This window comes from Cupressus sempervirens, chromosome 8 (assembly GCF_028749045.1).
Source record: "Cupressus sempervirens isolate cs-2001-9-10 chromosome 8, ASM2874904v1, whole genome shotgun sequence".
NCBI lineage: Eukaryota > Viridiplantae > Streptophyta > Pinopsida > Cupressales > Cupressaceae > Cupressus > Cupressus sempervirens.
The window spans coordinates 346,248,216-346,262,863 of record NC_143125.1 but is presented as its reverse complement, the minus strand read 5'-3'; the positions used below and the strand labels follow the sequence as shown (position 1 = coordinate 346,262,863).

The following is a 14,648-nucleotide window of genomic DNA, read 5'->3' as shown; positions in this document are numbered from 1 at the left end:
TATGAACATTGACATTAGTGAGACATCAACTAAGCACCCGAATCATTTGACCATTCCAAGCTATATTGAGTGTATGCAGGTGAGCCATTCATTCCCCACTTGATTGACATCCTAGATCTATGGATTGAGGATGAAGACATTGAAGGGTTCATGGCGGGTGAATACATTCTCAACATGGTGCATTAGATCACTGACTCATTATTTTTCTCAAAAAGTGGGCATCTGCATTCTTCAAACACAGGCATTAGAGTCTTTAACTTCAACCTGAGGTCTTCATCCATGCAACATTTCCTCATTTTTAGGTCATCAATTCGACATGGAAGTCTACTATTTTTATTAAAAACGTTTTCATTTTTTGCCATTGTCCCATGAAAAAAATTGACATCCACTGGAGTGTCATTGGGAAATTTTTATTTTGTTGTGATGGTGCCCAAATTGTCAAATTTATCCATGTATTTGTGATGGTGTCAACAAGAATTTCAAATTACTACCCCCTTGCCACTTGTTGTTTTAGTTTGGTAGCTTGACCTTGCGAGGCCATAGCTCACTCATCCAAACTCCAAAGTGAGCACAATTTTTTTTTTGATTTTGGGTTACATCTCTTGAACATTTTAGTGGTACTATTATTTTCTAGTTTTGGTGGACACATTTTGTAGAATTAGCAGATTTTGGTGAGTCCACCTACATAATCCTTCTTTTTGCAATTTCAAAGGTTCCATTCAAGCTCATCTAGACACATTTTTGAGTGCTATTTTTTTGAAAGTGTGTGATTATTTGTCTACTTTCTAGATTTGATATCAATTTGGAGAAATTGTAAGTGGATATCTTTCTTTTAGTAGTTAGTCATTTTTGGCCTATTTTGGCACTTTTAATTATTTAGATCATTGAGAGATCTAGTCTCTTATCTTGTTAAGTCTTCTATAGCTTCATATTTTCTATTGTAATCATCAAAATTAGAAGTCCACTTTTTTGCATTTTGACCAGTGGCAATTGTACATGCACTAATTATAAAGTGTCAAAGCATCTATTTTGGGGGGTTCTTTGAAAGAGTGATTTGGTCCGGGTGTCTTGTGTGTTTTCTCTTACATTCTTTCAGTTTGCATAATGAGTTTTTCTTCATTTTCAAAATTAACTCCACATAACTATGCAACATGGAAAGAAAATGTATGGGATAGGTTAATGAAGAAAGGCTTAATTCTTTGTGTAAATGGAAAAAATCCAGTTCCCTTTAGTCCCAATGTAGACACTAAGGACAAAATTGCATGGAAAAATTAAGACTCTAAGGATTTTGGAATATTAGAGATGCAGTCTCACAAGATCTTTTGTTTCACATTACACCCTTGAGTAGTTCCAAGGAAGCTTGCGATAAACTTGAAAGTTTGTATGGTAAAGTAGATGAAGATAAGGGATTCACAATTCAAGAACAACTACTCAAATTGGATCCTAAAATTCTTGACACAATCCAAGATTTCATCAACAAGGCTAATGAGTTGAGGGTACAACTTAAAGGTTGTGGTATTACCATCAAGGATTCCTAATTGATTCATCACATGATGGACAATATTCCTTTACAATATGCAACCTTTGTTTCAAGCTACATGATGCAGGAGCATCTTGGGTTTTCTCGATGGCTACTTTGGAGTTCATGGGAGGAGGCTTAGTAGTTGCTTTGGAGGGTGCTTGGACTAATACTTAGTCAAAGAGGGACTGGTGCTCAGCATGCTCTGGGAGCTTGGCATACTATATGGAGCTTGACATGGTCTTGGAGCCCGACATGGTCTAGGAACTTAGCATGGTCTTGGAGTTTGGCATGGTCTGTTATGCTCGACATGTATTGGGAGTTTGGTGATGCTTGGGAGTTTTTTGTCACTCGATAGTCTATTGGTGTTGATTGGAGTTCTTGGTGCATTTAATGCATGTAGCATGTGATTGTGTCATGGATCGATCTAGGAGTTTGTGTGGACCTATTTTTGGTCTTGATTATCTCTCCTATGTGCATTTAAATCTGTATTATAAACTTGGGGCTTGCCCGAAGTATTTTGTGTGGTTATCATGTGTTAAATGTGGGTTAACATGAGGGTTAACATTTTGCATTTAATGTTTTTTGTGAGCCGACTTGTGGCTTAAATATGCATTTAATGTAAGGGGGTTTATTTAATTTGTAATTTCTAGGCTGAATTGTGGCTTAGTTGGGTATAAGTAGGGGGTCTTGTGGAGTCTTTTATTCATTCATTCATGGAGTGATTCATTCACTTTAGAGGAGTGAGTCTAAAGAGTAGCTGAAGAGCGAGTTTTCCTAAGTCTGTGGACAGAGTGTTGAATGTCAAGTAGTTTATAGTAGGATTGTGGTAGATTTGTGAGTTTGGATTAAGGAGCTAGTGGCTATAGTTTAGAAATAGGAGGTTTCTTGTTGGCTTGTGAGCACAAGTTGAGATCTTGGAGGTTTCTACCAGATTGTTGTTATGTTACAGATCTTGACTAGCTAGGGTTTGGATTGAATCTTGAGGGATCTTGCAAAACATTATTGTAATTGCTATTGTATTTGGCCATAACTTGGAAGGCCTTATAGCCAAAATATTGCATGTAAATAGTTATTTTATAAATAAAGAGTTGTGATTTGGTATTAGATCTTGCCTTACTGTTGTACTATTATCATGTTTCCACTGTGTGGTTATTTGCTAGGGGCTAGGACATCTCCTTTGGGGATTCTCCTACCTTACATTGCATTACTTCAATGCTCACAAGTTAACAAATGGTAAACACATTCACTACTCCTTAATTTGAGTTCTTTGGAGATTTTTTGATGTTAGAACATTCAAAATTGACGAGTATGGGAATCCTCAAGTCTTTAACTTCTAAGGCATTGGTAACTAATCAAGGGAATCAAGACAAAAAGAAGAAAAAAAAGTGGAAACATTAGACACAAAATGAAAAAGAGAAATTAACCTCCTCACCATAAGAAAACTCCAATAATAAGGGAAAATCATCTAAGAGGGATTTTCTTACTTGTGCATATTGCAAGAAGAGTGGACATGAAGAACATCATTTCTATTAGAAGGAAATTGACGAGATCAAGAATATTCTTAAGAAGAATCAAATTAGTCTACCTTCAAGAATGACTACTTCATCCTCTTCTTCACATTCAAATAAAGGAAAGGATCACATGGGAAAAGGTCAAGCCTTAGTTGCTACTTCAAGTCAAGATTCATGTAGATGACTTCTAGATTTAGGGACTTCACATCATATGCCATATTCATAGTCTATGTTTTCATCATCTGATCCTTGTCATACTCCACCTATTTTGATGGGAAATCATACTTATATGAATGTGATTGGGAAAGGAACTATTGATAAGGGGGAGGGATACTTCAATTATGTGTTGTGCATACCTCACCTAAGTCATAATCTTCTTTCCATATACTATCTCACTCATGAGGATATAAAGACTATGGAATTCACACCTGATTCAATGTTTATTAGAGACTTGGACACTAAAGAGATCATTGCTATAGGGGTGGTTGATCATGCATCTCAGATATACTACTTAACTTGTTTCTCATGATGATAATATCGATTCTTTTGTCGATTTCAATCACATTTCTAGTGATAATTTAGATTTTGAGGAGAACTTTGGCTACTTGAACTTGGGTATTCTCACATGTGATCAAGATCTTGAGCCATCCATTACTTCTCCTCCTATTTATATTATATCTACTATTTTTCTTGATGATTCTTGCATTCACACAACTATGGATTCAAGTGATTCAGTACAATAGGATATTTATTGTCCTCCAAACTCACTTCCATAGGATGACTACTTGATAGATATTGTAGGTTTGTTTGTGGAGTCCTATATTGCAGATTTGAGAGACAGTATTGATGACATTCATCTTCTCTTTGGTGAAACTGACACTTCTTTAGTTGTTGTGAGGGATCACATTGATCCTCATCTTCATTCTCTACTTGATCAGTCTTTTGAGGTTGACATGGTGGTGGATACTTTGATATAGGAGTTGAAGGAGGTCACTTTCTCTTTAAAGGAGACAACTTGAGTCTTTAACATATGTTATACATTAACCCTCAGTTGATCTTGACTTGTCTTTTATAGCATGGTGGCATACTACAAATGATTTGGAGGAGGCCCCTTTCAGTATTGACATAAGGACACTTGAGTAGGTTTCAGATATTCCATATATTTTGAGGTTTCTTCCTTTAGATGGGGGAGGCTTTATTGATGCAACTTTGGTTTTGTTTCTTCCTAAGGGGAGGACTATTGTTCTACACTCATGGAGTAGTTTCTACATTGAGCCTAGAGCATCTACCATAGGTGTACATTCTACATTAAGTGGGGGATACCTGATCTCTCTTCCACTTCTTCTCTCTTATGGGGGGATCTTTTCCTCACATGAGATCTTCTTCTCTCTTATTGTACTTATCTCATTTTTGGGGGGAGGGTTTTTCCCATGAGTTTTTCCCTCTTTCTCCACTTTATGGGAGATTGCATTTCATACCTTTTGCACTTGCATCTTGTACATGGGTACCTAACACAACCTAGTAGTCAAGACCCATCATCTAGCTTTTGTAAGCTTAAGTGCACTACACTTTGGTGGGGGGGTGTTTGTGTAATTAATTATTATTAATTACACTTTATGTAAGTTTACTTAGGATAATGCATTTTCATATTAGTTTTCATGTAGACACCTAGGAGTTAACACTCTATTTGAGCACATGTTGTGTCACAACTTTCTTTCTGTGATACAACTTTGTATTCTTATCCTCACATTTTTGCATGTACTTTCATGCACAATGGAGGATAATCCATCTTTAGTGGATATGTTCTTTTTTTTTTATGCTTATCACTTGCATGAATCCTAGTCATCTTGATTGCCTTTATATACAAGGCACTTCTATGATGTATTTATATGATCATCTAATTACCCATTATAATTTGATCAATATTGTCAATATTGAATTATTCATTTGATCATGATCATATCATTTCTCTCTCTCTCTCTCTCTCTCTCTCTCTCTCTCTCTCTCTCTCTCTCTCTCTCTCTCTCTCGCGCGCGCGCGCTATCAATTGAGCTTCTTGATCTTGGAATTTTCATTCTTTGCCTTAGGCAAATTCTTGCAACATTTAATCTAAAAAGATTACCTCTTATCTTTTCACTAATAGCAATCAGTTCACCAAACTTTCCTAATATTTTTTATTTTCCATTATTTATTTCAAACCTAAAATGTTTATTATTCAACTAAGATACACTCAACTGGTTATACTTCAAACCATATACTAAATAAACATCATCAAATGTAATACTATCATTTAGAACAATATACCTTTACCTCTTATAGCATAGGGAGAACCATTTCCAAATCTTATTGTGCCTCCATCACATTCTTCCATTGTGATAACCTTGTTCTTGTCTCCTTTTATATGATGTGGGCATCCAATATTAATGATCTAGTCACTATTAATATTCATGCTTGAAATCAATGCCTCTTCTTTATTGTCTTCAACATCATCGATAGAGGGATCTTATTTTACAACAAAAATCACTACTTCTTCCACATTATTAGTATCATCATAATCATTGTCATCACTCCCATCATCCTTATCTATGTATCATGCCTTCTTTCTCTTGTCTTTATAGTTCTTAAAATTCTTGAATCTGTCTTTCTTCTCATATATCTTATTTTCTTTGTTCTTATCATTAGGAAATTTTTAGGCTAGGTGACCAACTTGATCTTAATTCTATCATCTAAATAGAGTCTTTCCTTTTTATTTTCCTTTTCCTTTTAGTAAACATTTAGATATCAATGCTTCTAGTTCTTTTATCCTTCAAACAATCATAATCATCTAGACTACGAGCAATAAACTTACCTTTTCTAGACAATCCAATGGTTAGGGAAGCTTGAAAAATAGTTTCAACCACAGGGAAACTATTATCATACTTAATAAAAATTTAGTAAATTTCCCGAGTAATGAATCCAATATAACTTTTTCAGGGCTAACTAACCTTAAATCTTGAATAGTAGAAGCTTTAATTGCATATTTAGGTGTAGGAGTTATTAAAAATTTATTTACAACTTCATCATCTTCAAGTTTTCCTCGAGCTCCTATGATTGCAACAACAACCTCCTTTAAACTTGAACTATATTGAGCAATAGTTTCACCATCTTGCACCTCATCTCACCATACTTTCCTTGGAGACTATCAACCTTTTCTTTCAATACATATTCATCACATCCATGTAATTGCATTAGTTTGTCCTATATGTCCTTAGCATTGTCCATATCCTTGACATCAAAATATTCTATATAAGCTAAAGCACCATCAATCTCAATCATTACCAAATTGTTAAAAATGCTTCTCTTCTATCATGTTTAGTAGGAGTTCTAGTTAGTGGTGTATACCTTGTGGTAATGTAGCCAAGCATTGGGTCCAAAAGACCTAACAAGTGTAACTTCATTTTTCTTCCCTATGTGTAGAATTTTCCTTTGAGAACTTCGGTGCCTCCTTCCTATACATATTTAATATCTTTTCCCTTATCTATTAAGCTTCTTGAATCAAGAATCCAAATCTTTGATACCAATTATTAATATAGGAAAGATTACTAGGGGGGGGGGGGGTGTGAATTAGTAATCACCAACCCAAACTTTAACTATTACCCAATCAACTCATTGAACTATTAAATACTTTAACCTCTTAAACTTCCAATCAATACAATAGGTATAGTAAACCTTAAGTAACATGCAACACAAAAATAATCTACACAATTATAACACCAGATATATCTTGTGGAAACTCGATTAGGGTGAAAACCATGGTGTGAGAATGATGCTCACAAATTGTTGTATTCTTTTGGAATACACTATGCTAGGAGACTATCTGATCAAGGGTTATAAAAACAATGTTAGGTGCTACTCAGTTAAGAGATTTCTCTAGAGACCTATTAAAGTCTTATAGCATTCTAAGAGTAACCTTGTTAGATGATTATAAAAACTCTTTTGAGAAGGTCATCTAGTTAGAGGAGTTTACAAAGTGACCTATCAGGGTCCATCCAATTAAGGGATTTTTCTTCTAAAATTGTTAGAGAGTAATAAATAAAAAATGATTTTTAATTTACACTACCTCTTCTAGATTATATCTAATATAGATATATAACTCAACAAATATCATACTCTATCCTCTGACATGATTGCACTTAACACTAGGATGTGTACACCAAGTTGGTGTACTAAAACGTGGACACACCCCCCCAAAAAAAAAAAAAATTCAATAACCCGATCAGGTTATTTAAAAGTGAAATGTTGACTAGGCTTGGTATCCAAGCCTGGCCATTATACTTAAAAAAACCTGATTGTGTTATTAAATAATATAATTCAAAAAACTCGATTGAGTTTTTTGAATTATCTAAGTTAATAACCCGATCGAGTTTTGTAAACTATATATTGTGACTATTGTCCACATTTGAGGGCATTTTTATACCCTCAAATGACAACAACAACATTGATTTTAGAGGAGAACACCAAAACTTGATTGGGTTTAGCATAAAAAATGATTTTTGATTGCATTTCCATCCACGTCACCCTACAAACGAGGCAAGTCTTCATTCTATTCATCATTTAGGTATTCTTCTATCAAAATATGCAATGTGGTTTTGTAATTTATAAGTTTTGTAATTGTTTTTAATTTTTTAAAATATGGATGCATCAAGGAATCCAATAAAATGAGGGAGAGAAGAAATACCGCCTCCTACACAATCAAACCCTTTGCTCATCAGGACACAACAAAAAAAACACTTCACCCATTGTGAGACAACCACAAAATCTCCAACCATAGTGACATAACCATAAAACCCTAAACTCAATGTTCCTATTCAATAACCACCACCTTCTATAAACCCTCCACACATACAATTACATCATTTAACTACTACACAAGAGGACCTCATAAAATACCTCTCACAAAATAGTGCTAACTTTACCCAAATGGTCAATAGGTTGTGGTTATCTACACTTTCTCACCACTCAACCCTAGTGAATACACTTGAACAAATGGCCCAAAACGCAAATGAGGTGTCTAGGGAGGTCACAAAATGGGGTACATGGAGGGATAGGTGTCATGCATTTTATGTCGATGGGTTATCATATCAATAAGTGAAAGATAAAGACATAAAAAAAGGTACTATATGTTCTCTTTCCACTGATCCTATATTTGACAACGCCCTATTACACACAACCATAACTTTTCCTATTCATTGGTGCACTCATGCTAGGATGAGATCATGTTTTTGGGATAGGTGGTATATTTTATTTGACCTACCACCATGTAATAATTATAATGTGCCTCTATATTTTTTGAGAAAGCTATATTGTGAGTTCATTTGGTGAGAAGCCAAATTAATTTGACATTTGTTAGTTCCAGGGTAGAGGGAGAGGCTCTGTGCATGATAGACCTAGGGCTCGTAGGGTGGTACCACAAAATGAGAGGAGATGTACAACACAAAAAACTATGTCTCATGTTGTGCTCCCATCAATCGTAAGGGAGTCTATTGATTTATAGACTCTTCCTATGACTGCATCATTGACAAATATTATCATTGAGCATGGCTCATAGTTAGGTGGTTTTCCTTCACCTATGGTACCTCAACCATCATTAGATGCACCTTTGGGGTCATCAAAACATGCAACAACTCCATTATCATCACCTATGGCACCAAGGTCATCACAACATGCAACAACTCCATCATCATCACTTATGACACCTCGGTCATCACAGCCTACAACATCTCCTTCAACATCTCTGCTTGTGTCACTTTCACCACTAGTGTCATCTCTATTTGTATCACCTGCACAACTAGTGTCATCCTCACTTGTGCCACCTGCATCATCATCACATGCATCATTACAGTCTTCAGGGCCCAATCAACATTTTTGTTTTAGCTATCAACATATGTGTGATGGGATAGATATGAAGGCATCTGATGATGGAGTGTCATCTCATCCATGTGTACATTGTGGGCATATTTGTTATTCATACAGAGGTGGGGATTTCACACTCACATATGATTTGATGGTGATGGTCTTCAGTGGATAAGATACACTGTTTGTTTGAGTTTTCACATCATATTATTTAATCACCTAAATATTGTAAAAGTAATTTTTTTTTATAGATCACTCTAGATTGATATGTGAACAATATGTAATGTAGGGTGCAACAAGTAGTTCAAGAACACCAGAGAGTACTCATTCTATTAGAGGTGCGAGGCTAGGAGCAAGAACACTCGAGGTAATGTTTTTCAAATATTCTTAAAAGTACAATAATACATTGGCTTTAAAATATTGTTTCTTAATTGGTATGGCACTAACAACCCACTTATAGATCATCTTCCATCTCCTACCATCATTGAAATCCTCCCATTCATCAAATCCATCCAATTCCCATGCACATCTCTTGCTACTAGCATTACCCAAACCCCGTCTAATGAACCTTATGAGTTTCAACATGATATTATATAATCACCTAAATATTGTAAAAGTAAATATTTAAAAAAAAATTATAGATCACTTTAGATTGATATGCTCAAACAATATGCAATGCAGGGTGCAACAAGCAGTATGAGAACACCACATAGTATTCATTCTGCTAGAGGTGCGGGGCTGAGAGCAAGAACACCTGAGGTAAAGTTTTTAAAATATTCTTAAAAGTACAATAATACATTGGCTTTGCAATATTGTTTCTTAATTGGTATTCTTAAAAGTACAATAGTACCTTTCCATCTCCTACCATCATTGAAACCCTCCCAAATTCATCAAATCCATCCAATTCCCATCCACATATCTTGCTCCTAGCATACTTGAACTCCATCTAATGAACCTCATGAGTTTATCCTCCATGTACCCATCCACATCAAAGAACCTCCATATCACATAGGGTGTCTTGTAGGAGAGTGGAGATCATGAATCTCCACTTTTATTTCTTGACAAGGTGCCCAAAGTTCATTCGTATCTCCCTTTTCCTTCTTGATCTATTTTTTTTCAATTTAAGCCTTGTAGTCTTTTTGAGCCCCAATTTTTCTCATCTTTCAACTATCCTTCCAGTATCGTCCTTCAAGTCCTTCTTGTGTCTTCTTGCCCTCCTATGATCTTCTTGTTGTTATCTTTCCTTCTTTCCATTTACAACATTAGCTCATATTAATAACAATACTCTTTACTATTTCATAGGGCTTGTTAGGGGTTGGAATTTCTCAAATTAATGATGCCACACTTTCTGCCATTAACTTTGACCTTGAGAGCTATGTGGTATCATAGCTTGCACATCTATCAAGTTTAAAATTTAAGTTGAACTCATGATGTGTCTTATTGATTCCTCTTATGTTATATTTGTTTCTTCTTTAGGTTACTCCACATAGCTTGAGGTTAGGAGGAAAGGGAAGGAAATCAATAAGAACACTGCAAAAAAAAAGGTATTAAACACAAGTCAAGTTTATATTTTGAAATTTATTATGAATGAATGCTTATACATGTACTTAATAATGATGAATACATGTTGACTTGTTTTTTTTTGGTTAGTAATAATATTTCATTATATTAATATAAAAGTGTTTACATCAAATCCTTACTTAGGCATTTTTGATTAGGCTTACACTTCCTTTACATCTATAAAATTCACATCTTTCCCCTAAAATTAAACCCTATACATCTACTACCCCTTTTCACAGCCTAAAAATCATTTACATATCAATTTCATACATGCCAAAAAACACATTAAACCTTTCCAAAAAAATTCACTTGTCCTTCCTTTGCCTTTGTTCGATGTCTGTACACCTTTATTGCTTCACACGTTTACCACTATTACTTGTGCCGATGTTCATGATTTCCTTTGGAACTAAAAAATCAATTACCTTTGACAAAAAGCTAGCATCTCCAAATTTTCCCAAAACCAACCCTTTACTAATCATCTCCTTAGACGTAGCCCTGTCAAAATTTTTTTTACCCATTAATCCTTCCTTTCCTTTGCCACACCCAAATTTCAGAACCTTTCCTAGGTTTTTCATTCAAAAAACAAAACAAAATTGCTGGGCATTCCCTCTACAAATTAATCTTCTACATTAAGTGGGAATTGAACCTCACCACTCAATGCCACTAGAAAACCCATCACCTTTCTTCCCTCACCATCCCTGAACCTGTGAATTTCCTCCATCAATCTCAACCAAGCCACTTTAATGTTTTCTTTGTAAGCTTCTTTATCAATTCCAGTTGGCCACTAGACAAAACCATATTTTCCTTGAATCTTGCCTTCCTCCTCATTTTCAAAACACTCACTATAATCAATCCCCTGTCCAAGCCATGCCCACTCAAATAGTGTTTCAATCCTAATGATCAAATCCATAGGAAATAACATTCTCATTACCTATTCCACCTCCTCTACTGTGAACACCAGTTTTAGACCCCATGCCATTATCATTGCAGCTATATCTACATTTATTTTCCAATGGTGGTTAGAATTTTGAAACAATTCTGCCACCATTTCTTTTATTGCCTCCAAGACTCCTCGCATTGGGCACTTGAACAACAACCTCAGGCTTTGATTTTGAATCAAACCATACAATGCCTTTTGCTATCTTGGCATTTTAAAAATAAAGGTAGCTTTTATCTTGTTCTTACTATTCTCTTTCTCTTTCACCTAATTTTAGAAAATTACTGTTCATCTCGTTAAACAATTCCTTTTCAACTTCTATATTTATAAAATGTCAATAGTCTCCTTTTTACGCTTCCTTCCAAAAAGCTGAAAAGCATAATCATTCTATCTGCTTTGAATGTCTTTTCATCATACAAGCATTGAAAACAAATCTTCCATATCTTACAATTTGCCTTGTGCTGACAGTCCTAGTTCACATCATTTTCCATTCCCTCATTTCCCCATTATTTAAAACTCATAACTATCACATCAATCATTATCAAAAACTCCCTCCCAATGGCTACACCCTTCAAACCAAAATGATCCTTCTATCAAACACTCAACCACCCATTTTGGAAGTTTATTAGCTTCCTTATTGGATTCTCTATAAACATGGCAGATCTTGAAGTCCTCCAGTGATTTTAATGCTTCATTGACACAAAACAATAAATTCCCTAAGTGCCAAGCTGAGATCATATTGTTTCTTAATGCCTAAACTACTACCATCGAGTCACCTTCAAAAATCACTTTACCTTCACCCACCTTCTTGGCACATTGAATTCTCAATAATGCAGCCTAAAATTCAACTTTTTTATTGGTGCCATCAGGTAATCTCTTTGGCCCTAAAGCTAATGTCTCCCCTAAATGATCTCTAACCTTGCATCCAATTGCTGATTTTCCTGGATTACATCTTGTAGCCAAAATTTAGTTTAATCCATCATTCCTCAAGAGGTTCTAACCTTTATTTCTCCCTCTAATCCATCTTTGAAGAACTCTTTCCCTTTGCACTAGCCTGGCCAATTTTAATCCCTGGCCATGCCTTTTGGATAGCTCTATTGCTGCTCATAAACACACTTTTTAACACATCTTTTCTAAACATCACTGCACTAACCACTTCCTCAATCGAATGATCAATCCTTTGCCAAAGTTGTTCCACAGTTTCTCTCCTTTCCTAAAAGATTCTTCTATTTCTCTCCTTCCACACTTCCCAAATAACAATTGAAGGGCTAACCCTCCATACACATTCCAACAATTTTTTCCTACACATCCTTTGCCAAGAAACAAAGAAGGCCAAAATAGAGGGACACCACGATCCTTTCCAACCCAATTTCCCCTTAATATGACTCCAACATTTTGTTACTACTTCACAATTTAGCAATAGATGATCAACATTCTCTTCCTTCTCACCACATATAATGCATTTTATTGGTCCTTGGAAACCAAATTTCCTCATTCTTTCCCCTGTCAAGATTCTTCCCTAAATAGCTAACCATGAGAAAGTTCTAACCTTAGGTAGAATTTCTTTGTTCCAACATAAATCCCCAGCCTCAAAACTCACATCTTCTCTATGTTCTATTAATTCGTAGCCAAGTTTTACTAGGAACTTACTTGAGGTTGCAACACACTAGCTTATCTTATCTTTTCTATTAATAATGTAGACTTTCTTTCGCATAAAAATCTCCTTAAGAGATTGTTGCTACCTGTGTGATAAGCCTTCCACCTACCAATCCTTCCATTCCCACACTTTACCTAGGATTCCATCCTTCTCAATTACATAATCCCCAACTTTCCTTCCCCAATGAACACAAAGTTTATGTTTCATATCTCTATCTAGACATACTTCATCTAAATTTTTATATCTACTCCAGAAATCCTCCCAAAACTTTTCTTGATTTCCATCTCTAGTCACCCATGACATGTGATCTATTATGACATGTCTATGTGACAAAATAAAATTCCAAATTGTCGTCCCCTTAATCAGGTTTTGAATTGTTAGAATCCTAATTTCTTCATTTGAGTCCAAGTATTTTTCCCTTAGAATTTTTTCTCAAATTTGATCACCATCCATAACCATCTGCTAGACTAATTTTGCTCCTAAGGTAGTATACATTAGATTCCAATCTCTAATTCCAACTCCCCCAATTTTTTTTGGTCTACAAATTTTATCCCATTTTAACAAAGGCCATTTTCTGCATTCCTCTACTCTACTCCAAAAGAATCTCCTCATCTATTTTTCCACACTATTACTAACCTTTTTTGGAAATTTTAAGCACATCATTAAAAAAAAAGGAACAACAAAAACTACTACTTTCAACATCAAAATTTTCCTGATCGAAGATAACCATTTACCCTTCTAACCTTCCATTTTTTCAAAACACTAGCTAGACCTTTCCATATATCACTTTTTTTAATCTTCGATTGGTTTTGACAAGTGAGTGTCTATACACTTAAGTCATAAAATTAGTTCATGCCAAATAGTAGTAGTATATGCCAAGCACAACATGTATAAGTTAGAGCATGCCGAGTCAATAGTGAGTGCCAAGTCACTCATGCACCAAGTCACTCAAGTGCCAAGTAGACAATGTATGCCAAGTGATTCAAGAGCCAAGAAAGCAATGCATGCTGAGTGATTTAGATGTTGATTCATAGTATTTAAATTAGTATATCTTGAGCATCGGGAACTATAGATGCTGAGTAACACAACTTTGTCATAGTTGTTTGTATTGGCACACACTACTATGTAGACCATTTTTAAGTTGACTTGCAAATTAAATTACAATATTTTGTGATAAGGACGAATCTAAAGTTGGAATCCCTATGTAGTACATGCATCCAATCAGGTAAAGGGAAGGTTTAAGAAGCAAAATGGATGAATCATAACCATTGATTCATACCTAACCCGAAGACACCTAGGTCTTCTTGAGGAGGACAAATCCTAAATTTCAAGGGAGAGAGAAAGGGAATGTATGAATAATCAAGGAGAGTTTTGCATGAGAAAACCAGGACATTCATAGTGACCAAGGTGTTATGATCTGAAATTGCATTATAGAATCAGTTAAAGGAGAATAGAGGAAGGAAATAGTGAACAACATAGAGACATCTAACCAAGAAGGATCAAGTGTATATCGGGTTAGAGGTGATATGTCATCAAGCATCAAAGTGCTAATCGCAGGATCAATGCTGA

At 35.2% G+C, this 14,648-nt stretch overlaps 1 pseudogene; it reads right to left on the bottom strand.

The window, feature by feature from the left end:
* Positions 1-8,649: 8,649 nt before the first annotated feature.
* The window catches only part of LOC149542750 (6-phosphogluconate dehydrogenase, decarboxylating 1-like), a 144,889-nt pseudogene continuing 138,890 nt past the window's right edge, over positions 8,650-14,648 (bottom strand).